This window comes from Vicugna pacos, chromosome 5 (assembly GCF_048564905.1).
Source record: "Vicugna pacos chromosome 5, VicPac4, whole genome shotgun sequence".
NCBI classification, from domain to species: domain Eukaryota; kingdom Metazoa; phylum Chordata; class Mammalia; order Artiodactyla; family Camelidae; genus Vicugna; species Vicugna pacos.
Window position 1 is genome coordinate 90489345 of NC_132991.1, and position 12691 is coordinate 90502035.

Sequence of the window (12691 nt, forward strand, 5' to 3'; positions counted from 1 at the left end):
GAAGGAGGAAAGGAGGAAAGAGACCATGGTAGCTTTCCCATTCCCCATTCCTAGCTCAGCCCTCAGCTGGCCCGGGTGCTCATTTCTTTTTATCGTAGCTTGAAGGGATTCTTGCGCATTGCTTCCCAGTAGTCAAAGCTGTTTGTGTCTATCTAGGTTTTCAACCCTCCGATTTAGGATGTGAGGTTGAACTGGTCAGTTGTGCCCTTGGTGGTTTCCATCCGCTCACACGTCTGTGTCCCTCACTGTGTTCGGCCCCAGGCCATGAGACAGACGTGGCCTCCTTGCCGACATGGGCCCCAGAGAGCCAGCAGGAGGGAGTTTCCCCACATCCTTCATTGGCCCAAGGGTGCCCCTCCTCTGGCTTCTCTTTCCTTCTGGAACCTTCTATCCAGTTGCCTTTGCCGGCCTCCTGGCGGGGTCCTGTGATCTCCTCACAGCCCTGTAGGTGGAGGGAGGTGACACAGGCCCTGAGGAAGGTTTATCCAAGAAGTGAGGTAAACTGGGGCTAGTGGAGGCGTGGGCTGTCGGGATCCAGACCCACAGAGTGTGCCAGGGCCTTGTCGGTGGGCAGAGAGGGGAGTAGGGGCAGCCAAAGAGGACGGAATGCTGGAGGGAGGTGGGAGGGGATAGAGCAGGGGTGAGGGCAGTAGGGGCAGAGGGGCTGGGACTTGGGTTGAGTGAGTAATTCAAGTGGGAGTCATTAGAAAACAAACAATAGTGGCAGAGCTTTTGAGAGACTGTAATTTCTTCCAGCCCTCTCTCATCCAAAATATTCGTGGGATCTAGATGAACCTAGACAGTCCCCTGTGCTCCTTCCAGCGGCATGGAATTTAAACCAGTGTCTGTGAGCTGATTTTAGGAGGTACATCAATCAAACATGCAAAAAAATTAATAGTTATGAGTTTTATGTATTTTAGAGAAAATCCAATTAGCACGTCAAACCTGTGATTTTGTAAGTATTAATGCTTAGGATGAAAATAGAGAATTTAATTTAAAGCCAATCTGTAGGCAGTATTAATAGCAGGTCGTACATGGATATGTTAAGAATTGTAAATGTGGAAAGTAAGTGATTGACATTCTGGAAGCACTGAATTGAAATGACTTGGATGAACCGGACACCACAGAGTTCATTTCTCTTTGGACTGAGACTTTCTTCCCTCTCTCTATGCTGGCAGTTCCTAAAATGTAGTCTACTCTGGGCAGCAGCATCTGGGAGCTTTTAAGAAATCCAGATTCTTGGCCCCACCCCAGACCCGGTCAACCAGAAGCCCTGGCAGGGGAGGGGGTGCAGGTCGAGGAGGGGGCAGTTGGGCTGTAAGAGGCCGCCTGGGGGTTCAGATGAACCTCTGATCCACCTCGGCCTTCTGGAAATCCCCTGGACTTGTGTGCAAGAGTGTGTGTCTGGGGGATCCGTGGCTTTCCTCAAGCCCCCTGCTGTCTGGCACTTACCTGCTTGTGTTCATGAATCCATGTGTTTTAATCATAAATTACCTGAAGCTTGTCAGGCGGCCTACAGGACATACCCAGTGTGAAGAGGACACTCTGGTGGGTGTTTGGGTTCTCCCCACACCCAGGAGGCCCTCGAGGACCCAGCTGGGGGATGGCCCCGCCCACAGCAGCACTGGCGCTCTTGCCCCCGAGCCTGGGTCCCTGCCTGTTTCTGATCCTTCCCGAATCTGTCTCTCTTTCCTCATGGCTTCTCCTTTCATCTCCTGATGGGTTCCAGCCACGGCTTTCGGTTTAGCCTGACCCTTGGGCTCATGCCTGGTACCAGCCTGGTACCAGCCCTGCCTCGCCTGCTTGGTCCTCCGTGCTCTGTCCTCTAAGCCTGTTCCTGGGGACCTGAGAAGCCCGTCCACGCACAGCCCACACTCACTAAAGTCCACAGAGACATCTGGCATCCACTGACCCCTCCTATATGCAGCAAATGCTTACTGAGCACCCACGCCGTGCGCCTGGCCCGGGGATGCAAAGATGCAGGTCTCAGCCCAGGGAGATGGGGGAGCGGGCCCGACAGTCACCACAGTACAATGAGTGCGTGCCAAGTCGAGGTCTCCTGGGGCTGCAGCGGGCCAGCGCCACCGCAAGCCCCACCTGCACAGTTCTCCTTCCCCCTAGAACTCAGCACACACCACAGATGCTCAGACCACATTTACTGAATATCTGAGGTGGTGCCCCAGGCCAGGTTTGCTGCTCCAACTTGGCCCCCCGCTGGGTTTCCACCCCATCCTCCCTCCAACCTGCCCACGTTTCCTTTCACTCCAGCAGACTCAGGACTTGATGCGTGTTGACATTTTCTAACCTCACCAGGGCAAGGGCAGACAGATGTCACAGTCCATTCGTGGTCACCGTGCAAGACAGAGCAGCGAACTGACTTGATTTCTCCAGCAGACCCACCTTTGCTCTCCACAGTGACAGTGCCTGCCTTCTCGAGGTCGCCAGCCTCCCACCTCCCTCTGCTCCAGCAGCAACATTCGGAGGAACTCCCTTCCACGCCCCCTGCAGTCCTGCCTTCCCCTGCTGTCTCCTCCTCCTCCCGGCTCCTTCCTCCTCAGGACTCTGTGTCCCCCAACCCTCACCTTCCCGAGGAGCCCTCCCCTGCTACCCGCTTTCCACCTGCACCATCTCATCTCTCCAGGCTCCATCACATCTGATCGTCCATTTGTACAACCACAACCTTCTCCCGAGCCTATCTCCCTCCTCCTTCCATCCTCCCAGTGTCTTGACTCAAGGCTGATGGAGGCAGGGATGCGCCCTTCAGCCCCTGGAAACTCTGTCCTCCAGACGCTAGTAGAAGGTGCCCATCAGGACCATTAGGGCAGAAAAAATGAGGTAGTTGCCAGAAATCCCAGGAAATGCCTAAACCTGGTTCTTTGAAATAAAACATTTATTGCACTATGTCATCCCCCTGCTCACAACTCTTAAATGGCTCCAGATAAGACCCAATTTCTTACTTAGCCTCATCTGGTCCCTGCCTTCCCCTCTGTCTCTCCCTCCCTCTGCTCTCACTGCTGTGCTGTTCATGAGGCTGGACTTCCCGTGTCTCCCCTTCCTCAGTTCTGCCCAGGGGCCTCTCTTTCAGGCTCCATGGACATTTGACTGAGGCAAAGGCTTTCTCCCAGCTCCTTTCCTGGAGCCTGGAGTCACTCACCTAATGATTTTTATTGACCCCCAGGGCCTGGGCCTTCTTCCAAGTCCCAGTGGCTCTGCCTCACCCCTCCCTCCTTCTCCTAACATGGGGGCTGCTGCTGCCTCCCCCTCACACACAGCATCCCTCGGGTCATCTCATTTTCCTGCAGCCCCCTGCCCCAATATCCAAGTAGATGAGTCTCCCCCAGGCCGACCAGGGCCCATGGGGGTGAGGACGCGGGCTCAGACTGACACCAGGCAGAGGTCCCAGGCCCTTTCAGCAAGATGGCAGTGATGGGTCAAGGATTGCCACCAAGCCGGCCACTCGGCCCTCTGCCCCAGAGATGAAGGCCTGGGCAGCTTGTGTCTGTGACATCCTTCTGATCTGCAGCCCTACCATCCTCTCAGGGAGCTGGAAAGGGCTTCATTGGTTTCTCTCACTTTAAAGATGAGGAAGCAGAGACTCTACCAGCAGACTGGCTTGGGGTCTCACTGATAAGGCACAGCTCTTCCCCCAGGTTCCCAACATCGATGTGCAGGCAAAACCTTCTTCCTTACTGGGAGTGGTGGGTCAAGTGCACACAGACAACCTTTCCCTGTTTCTTTGCCACGACAGACATTGTTAATCAATCGTGGCATCCTTTCCCTTGAAGCCATAGATTTGGCCTTGTCCTCTGTAGATTCTCTGGATGGCTTTTTGCATGAATCAGGGCCAACATGTGATGGATCCCATCTGCCATTTCTGGGCCACTGACTAGCCAGCGGGTCAGCCCTTGGACTGCGAGAGCCACACACTCAACTCCCCCATCCTCTCCTGAGGCTGATGGGTAAACCCCGCCAGCCTGGCCTGAACCTTCAAACTTCCCCTCCCTCATCCCCATGCTGTTTCTAGAAGAGGTCCGTCTTGGGGCGCAGAGTGTCCCATGGTTACAACAGGGATGGCTGATCTTGCAGGACAGCTCCTCCATTCGATGTGGGGGATGGTGCTAGGGAGAGGTGCCCATAAGGCGGGCCCTTCACACCTTGGGCACAGCCCTGAGCACCAGCAGGACGTAGGCACACTGCCATGTACTTCCATCCAGGTTCTTAGCGAGAAGGAAGGCTTTCTTGACCCCCTGAACTGCTCTCTGAGGTTGGAATAACCATGTCCTCGCACCACACCCCCTTCTCCAAAAGAACTAAACCCTAGAGGTGTCACCGAACAACCTCTTTAGGCCTCGGACTGCTTGGGATTGGGCAGAAACATGCTCTGGGTGTGTTGAGTTGGGCTGGGGACAGCAGGGCCTCCCACATAAGTGCTGAGGTTGCCAGAGGGTTTCAACAAAAACTGCAGAGAGCACTGATCCATTATTTGTCAGCCAAAGTCAAAAAATATAGATCTGTGTAAACATGAAAATTATGTGAAGTTCATTGCAAACAATCTGTATTACACTTTATGTTTTTACTATTAATTGCGTGGCTTTAGCAATTTAAAAAAATTCAAAAACTCATCCACTGTTTCAAAATACGTCAAACATATGTTTAAGAAAACTCTAGTATCTCTTTGTGGTTCAATGAACAGTGCCCACCAGCCCACCCTATGCCAGAATGGTCATGTCCCAATACCTGGGACCTGTGAAAACGTTACCTTATATGCCAAAAGGGTCATTGCAGATGTGATTAAGTTAAGAATTTTGAGATAAGAAGATTATCCTGGATTATCCAGGTGAATCCCAGGTAATCATGAGGGTCTTTAGAAAAGGGATCAGAGAGAGTCTTGAAGGTGCTACAGAGCTTCTGGCTTTGAGGATGGGGGAAGAGGCCACGAGGCAAGGACCAGGGGCAGCCTCTAGGAGCTGGAAAAGGCAAGGGAATGTTCTACCCCGGAGCCTCCAGAAGGAAAGCAACCCGGCTGACACCTTGATTTTAGCCCAGTGAGACCCCTGTTGGATTTCTGTCTTCCAGAGAGAGAAGATGATACAGTTGTGTTGTTTTAAGCCTCTAAGTGTGTGGTCATTTGTTGTAACAGCAGTAGAAAGCTAATACGCTCTTCTTACAGACACAGCCCTAAATCTGTGGGGTTCAGCCACAACTGATTTCCTCAATTCCTTTCACACCAGCATTTACTGAACTAGTTTTTAAAAAATTTTGGAGCATTGGAGCATCGTACTCAGTGGTGAAAAGCCAAAAGCATTTCCTCTAAGATCAGGAACAAGACAAGGATGCTCACTCTCACCACTTCTATTCAACATAGTATTGAAACAGCATGTCAAACATTGACCAGCTTAAACTGGTTTTTCTCCTTTAAGACAGGTTGTTGATTAATCAAACCTGGAGTTGTTTTACAGAGACAGCACTGCATATGTGCAAGATGGGAACCCACAACTCCAGGATGACCCCAGAACCAAGATCTTTGGTCTACAGAAAACAAAGAATAGAAATGCTGCCACCAGGGCCCTTTATGGAGCAAGAAGTCCTTCAATAAGGAAAATCTGGCTTCCAGCAGCACAAGACCTTTATATAGACTAATTCAAGGCTAGCCAATTAGGTTCCAAGTTTGAAATTCCTGTAACTTCTTAAATTTCACCCCAAACCCTGGGTCAGGGAGACAGATTTGAGACCTGCCTCCTATCTCCTTGTGGGGACACCTTGCAACAAGGCTCTTCAAAAGCCAGTGCCATAGTATTGGCTTCTATGTGAATGGAGCAGTGAAAAGAATCCCATTTACAATCACATCAAAAAGAATAAAGTACCTAGGAATAAACCTAACTAAGACAGTAGAAGACCTATACTCAGGAAACTATAAGACACTGGGGAAAGAAATTGAAGCTGACACAAACAGATGGAAAGATACACTCCGTTCATGGATTGGAAGAATTAATATTGTTAAAATGACCATACTACACAAAGCAATCTGCAAGTTCAGTGCAATCCCATCAAAATACCAGTGGCATTTCTCACAGAACTAGAAAAAATCGTTCTAAAATTTGTATGGAAACACAAAAGACCCTGAACAGCCAAAGCAATCTTGGGAAGGAAAGATAAAGCTGGAGGTGTCACACTCCCTGATTTCAAACTGTATTACAAAGTTACTGTAATAAAAAACAGTGTATACAGTAAAAACAGTATTACTGTAATAAAAACAGACACATAGATCAATGGAACAGAATAGAGAGCCAAGAAATGAACCCACACTTATATGGGCAATTAATCTACAAAACAGAAAGCAAGGATATACAGCAGAGAAAAGACAGCCCCTTCAGTAAATGATGTTGGGAAAACTGGACAGCTCATGCAAAAGAGTCACACTGGACTACTCTCTCACACCACGCACAGAAATAAATTCAAAATGGGTTAAAGACTTATATCTAAGACTTGAAACCGCAAAAATTCTAGAAAAAATCATAGGCAGTAAGCCCTTTGACAATGGTCTTAGTAATATTTTGGGGGATATGTTTTCTCAGGTAAGGGAAACAAAAACAAAAATAAACAAATGGTACTATATCAAACTAAAAGTCTTTGTACAGAAAAGGAGACTATCAACAAAAAGGCCACCTACTGAATGGGAGAAGATATTTGCAAATGACATATCTTATAAGGGGTTAACATACAAAATATACAATTAACTCATACAACTCAACGTAAAAAGAAAAACCCAATTAAAAATTAGGCAGAGGATATGAATAGACTTTTTTTCCCAGAGAAAGCATACAGATGGCCAACAGACATATGAAAAGATGCTCAACATCACTAACCATCAGGGAAATGTAAATCAAAACCACAGTGAGATACTACCTGTCAGAATGGCTACTCTCACAAAGACAACGAACAGCAGGTGCTGGCAAGGATGGGAGAAAAGAGAACCCTCATTGCACTGTTGGCGAGATTGTAAATTGGTGCAGCCACTGTGGAAAACAGTATGGTGATTCCTCAGAAAATTCAAAATAGAACTACTGTAAGATCCAGCAATTTCACTCCTGGGTATTTATCTGAAGAAAATGAGAACACTAATTCTTATAGGCACTGATATGCACTCCTATTTTCATTGCAGCATTATTTACAATAGCCAAGATACGGTAGCAACCTAAGTGCCTAGCAATAGATGAGTGGATAAAGAATACATAGTATACACACACACACAATGGAATATTACTCAGCTATAAAAAAGAATGAAATCTTGCCTTTTGTGACAGCATGGATGGACCTAGAGGATATTATTGTAAGTGAAATAAGTCAAACAGAGAATGACAAACACTTATATGTATAATCTAAAATCAAAACAAACATAACAAAACAGAAACAGAATTATAAATACAGAGAACAAATATGTGGTTGCCAGAAGGGAGGAGAGTAGGAGGAGGGCTGAAATAGCTGAGGGAGATTGAGAGGTACAAATTTCTAGTTGCAAAATAAATGAGTCATGGGTATGATTATGTATGCTGTGAAGAATCTAGTCAACAACTATATAATACCTTTGTATGGTGACATATTGTAACTAGACTTACCATGGCGATCATGTTGAAATGTATAGAAACATCAAATTATGTTGTATTACAGGAACTAACATAGTGTTGTAGGTCGATTATACTTAAGTAACAAACTTATAGAAAAAGAGATCAAATTTGTGGTTACCAGATGTGGGGGGGTGTGGCGAGGGGGAATTGGATGAAGGCAGTGAAAATGTACAAGCTTCAGTTATGGTCGTAATGTAAAACATGATAAATATAATTAACACTGCCGTGTGTTATATATGAAAGTTGTTCAGAGTAAATCCTGACAGTTCTTGTCACAAGGAAAACTATTTTTTATTCTATTTCTTTAATTTTGTATCTATATGAGATGATGGATGCTCATGAAACTTACTGTGGTCATCATTTCATGATATATGTAAGTCAAATCATTATGCTGCACACCTTAAACTTACACAGTGCCGCCTGCCAATTATACCTCAATAAAACTGGAAGGAAGAAAGTTTTGGAACGTTAGGTTTTTGCCAGAAACAGTGCCTTCACTTATCAAGAAATGTTCACTGGAGGGAAAGAATCATTGAGTCCAACGTTCCGACACCTGGAGGGAGACTTCGCTGGGTGAGTGGTCTCCCCAGCTGACAACAGGCAGACGTGAGTGGCGCCAATGAAGGAGGGGGCCCAATGGCTACAAAAGGGCTACCTTGACCTCCACAGCCGTGGCCACGGTTTAAAGATACTGCCCAGCTATCCACACTACTTTATTTTGGCGATTTCCATCTGTGCTATTTCTCCAGTGGGTACACACAGCAGCTATAATAATGTTTTTCCAAGCGTAGCCTGAGTGGATCTCTTTATCTCCCATTGAGCATCAAGATGCCTTCCTTTTGACCTCGAGCTGGAATCTCTCCCTCCTTACCCTTGACTTGGAACCCACATTAGCCGACTGCAAGTGACTTTGATCTTGACTCTGAACCAGTTCCAAAGAGGCCAGAAAACTGTAGAAAGTCAGTTCCAGGGGACTGCTCTGATAGGTCAGGCACTAGCAAAAATTGTCCACGTGCCAGATGCCTTTTTAATCTGGAAACAAAAGAACCTTAAAATCATTTCTAAGATCAAAGCTAACTTCCTAAAAAGGAACTCAGCAGAAAAGAGAGCTTTCCTCCAGCATTCAAGAATCCACCGAGGAATGTTGATGTCACTCAGATGAGAGCAAACATATCTTTATAGATGTACTCACTTTCATGAGCGGATTTACATCTAAAGAGCATTATGCCAGGGTTTTATAAATATTAAATACTTGGAAGCTTTTTGTCCCATTATTGGGATTTAGTGGGAATCTGTTTGGGCTCAGGGACACCAAATGAATCACCTGTGAGTAGGAAACTGGGTTATCTTAATCCACTTAATTGGACAGCAGTAAAGGGGGTGGAGGTGACTGAGGCGTGGGAATGAGGGTGGGGAGCTTGGAGAGGGGCAGGCCCTCTGGCCATCTCATCACATCTTTTGATCACTGCTGGCCCAGGGCAAGCGAGCAGCAAATACCGACCTGCTGGATGAGGTGTTCCTAAGGAGTCAGTCTGCCAGGAGTACACTAACGTGGTGGATTGAAATGCAGAGATAAGCAGGTCATACCACTAGCATGTGGGATTGAACAACAGTCCCCAAGTCAGCTGCTTGGGACCAACCCTTGCCAATCCCAGACAGAGCCTGGGGGTCAAAGTCCTCAAGTTCAGCTTGCCTGCCTTCCTCATCCTGGCTGGTCCCTGGCCCGGGAGCTCCCAAGCTTCTCTGAGCCTTTTAAGGCATGGTCCAAGCTGCTTGTCCTCTGGAGAGCCTATGTTTGAAGGGTTCATTTCTGGTAGGAAACACAGTCATTAAATAACAATGAATCAGTGCCCTACTTTAAAATCCTCAAAGACCTGAGTAATTGATGGTCAGAGCTCCTAGCTACGAGAGACATCAATGCTATGCGCAAACCTCCAGCCAAAAGTGAAGGCAACAGAGACAAAGCCAGCTAGTGCTCGAGTGTGGGAGTGAGGGGGCGTGCCCCCAAGACATGCTGCCCATAGAGACCCCTGCTGTGATCTCAGGACCTTTGTGGTCCAGGCTCCGTGGGTGGGGACTACCCCCTCCACCTTCCCTCTGCTCTAGCAAACCTGTTCCATCAACAGCCTTTAAACAGGCCTCCTGCTTTCCCAGGTCCATGCCTCTGCTTCCGCCATCCCCAGGCCCTGTGGGGCTCCCGTTTCACCTTGTGAAAGCCTGCTCTCCCTTCCCCGGGAACATGCTGTCTGTGGAAGAGGGCTAGTTAAAGAACTTGCAGGATTCAATTAGGGGAAGTGTGGAAAAAATGACTATTTTTATGCTAGAGAGCCAAATTTTCAAGCCAGAGAGCCTTACTTCGTAGTACATAAAACTCTACCCATCAGCTCTTTTCTTCTTGTAAAATAATTAAAAAGTGATGTAAGATAGTTTAATGATTCTCTGCTCAAGGGCCACCTCCTCCATGCAGGCCTCCCTGAGATCCCTCTGATGATCCCCATTTTTTTCCATTCTAAAGGTAAGGCTACTTGAGGTAGAAAAACTGAGAAATAGCCTCACCCAGGTTCCCAGACACCCAGGTCCTTAATCAGCTGCCTGAGCTATTCTTCCAAAGGAAACCCACTAAATGATGGTCCAGGCAAATGCTCCCTCTTACTGTTCAAGGCTTCTTCCCAGACCCAGGGTGGTCTCCCAGGGAGCTGGGCCTCATGAACTGCTGTCGGCCAAGGAAAGGAGTCGGGCCGACAGTCTTCCTTGAGCATGTCCCCTAGGTCCAGAGGCAGAGCTCCACCCGCCGGGCCTGACTGCTCCAAAGTGGGGAAAAGTTAGCCCAAGGTGGCAATTCCTCCTGAAGCCAGGATGCCCTGCCCCAGCAGACTCCTGAAGACGCCAAGGGGCTCTGAAAAGAAACAGCCCACAGGCTCAGAGATGTAATTCCCTACTCAGGCCCCATAACCATCCTTGCATGAGGAGGGTGTTCTGTGCCTCCTTTGTGGAGGAGGGGCCTCTAGCCCAGTTCTCCTCTGCCAGCCTGAGGGCCATCCTGGTCCCAAGTGTATCCCCGGCCGTGCTCCAAAACTTCGTCTGCCCCAGGTGCTCGGCAATTATTTGATGAAAGAACAAAGGAAGGACTTTTGTGACTCTAAGATGATGTGGGGGGTAACCTTAGCATCAGTGTTGACCCCTACTTAGGCAGGCAATGGGCTCACAGAGGTGGGGAAAGGACCATCCTGGGAGATGAGCTGTCTGACTTGGGGTTGGCAGGCTCACTGGCTGCTGTGTCCACAGTGGGGCCAGCAGGGCGTGGTGGCCAGATCTGGTCTCCTCCTGCCAGCCTCTGGGCTGGTTTGTCCCCTGGTGTAAGCCTCCTGGGCTGCCCTTGCTGAGGCCAGAGAGGTCACTCGCAGGCAAGGAAAAATTCTTAAAGCAATGGTCTTCCTCCGTCTCTGGTCACTGTCTTTGGCGTGACCTCCTGCCTCTCCTGTGGGGAGCCCCTTGCAAGACAATTTGGGCTCCAGAAAGGGGTGGAGTTGAGAGTGGGCTCCAGGAAGATGGTCTGTTATTTGCTTTCCTGGACCAGAAAGCCCGGAGACACTGGTTTCTACTGCTGCAAGGCTAAGCAGTGCCAGGGGCAGTCGGAGATGTGGCAGGAGTGAAAAGGGAAGAGAAAATCTGAGTGCAAGAGTGGAGCGGAGGACAAAGATGTGACGACAGGGGCGGGGACGGTGGGGACAGTCCGACCAACGGTCTCACTGTATTAACATAATCATCTTTCCAGTTACCGTTGTCAGAACTCAGCAGAACCGTCGAAAGTGTAGGAATCACAAGTCCCAGTTCTACTTAGCTAGAGATTGTGCGAATGTCCCTAATTTTAAATCAAGATCTGAAAGAACAACCTACCATTGCTACATCCGAGAAAGCTGTGTCTCCAGACATCTGAATTGCACCAGGCTTTGGCTTCATGCCAGCCAGGCGCACAGGTCCAAGAGGCTGGGAGGATGGGGCCTTTTGTCCTTCTGAGATGGGGCCCTGAACAGCAGGGGTGGTGTCGGTGGGGCAGCATTGCTAGGGGCTGTCACTTCACTGCTATGACTCCTGTTCCCCAAATGTGCTTCCTGCCCCTGAGATTTGAGCCAGGGGCACAGAGTAATCATGATTTGTTTAGCATGTCACAGTTTACGTGCACATTTATTTTTAGGGCTGGAGCTGCCCAGGCATACAGGACCCTGCCCTTCGAAGGGCTCCTCACTTGGTTTATTATGTTCTTCTTAATTTTAAAGTTCTTAATTCTTGAAATTCTTAATAGTGTTTGAACAAGGGGCCCCACCCATTCATTTTGCTTGGGGCCCTGCAAATTAGGGAGCCAATCCTGCTCTTATCTCACTTGCTCCCTTCACCATTCACAGGAGAGGTGCCTGGAGGGAATCACTACCCCATTTCACAGACGGTGAGACTGAATCCCGGCGGGGAGAGTGGTGAAGCCACGATGAGACTCCATTCTGAGATGAAATCTGGGGCTTTCTCTCTGATGGGTGGGGTCCTCTCTCCCTTCACACACCTTCCTGGGGTCTTCCCAGTCCTGCCCTGGCCGCAACCCCCATTTCATCTCTTGTGTCATCTCATTTCATTAGAAAAAAATACCAGAACCATTTGCTTACCTGCCGGTGATGAGCTTCTGGGGGTTGGAGCCCCTTGAATGGCTCTTCCTCTCCCGTCCTCTGTCCTGTCGGGGCCTCAGAGCCAGCCGGTGTGTCTAGACACCCTCCACTCTGTCCCAGAGAGCTCACAGCCAGAGGCTTTGTCCTCTGCTGGAAAAGGCTCTCTGGGAAACATTCCTGACCTTCAGACCCGCCTGGCCCAGAGCTGGCCCTGTGCCCATGACAATCACTTCCTGGCTAGGTGTTTACCTTCCTGGGCCCCATGGGCCCAGCTAGGGTGGCGGTCACACACCTGACCCAGAGGCCAGGCAGAAAGAAGGGCGTTGCCCTTGGTGAAGGCTGGGAGCAGCTAGCGCTGCACCCCGGGGCAAGGTCACCCTGGGGGTCCCTCGGCGCCTGGCCCCCCCACCC

The 12691-nt window shown here is 49.0% G+C and overlaps 1 protein-coding gene across 1 annotated transcript in view; it reads right to left on the reverse strand.

The window, feature by feature from the left end:
* Positions 1-12480, reverse strand: part of NGEF (neuronal guanine nucleotide exchange factor) — a 101433-nt gene extending 88953 nt beyond the window's left edge. The window contains exon 1 of the mRNA XM_031677837.2: positions 12281-12480. The gene's annotated coding sequence lies outside the window, so the exon portion shown is untranslated. The remainder of the gene's footprint in view (positions 1-12280) is intronic.
* Between the last annotated feature and the right edge of the window lie 211 nt (positions 12481-12691).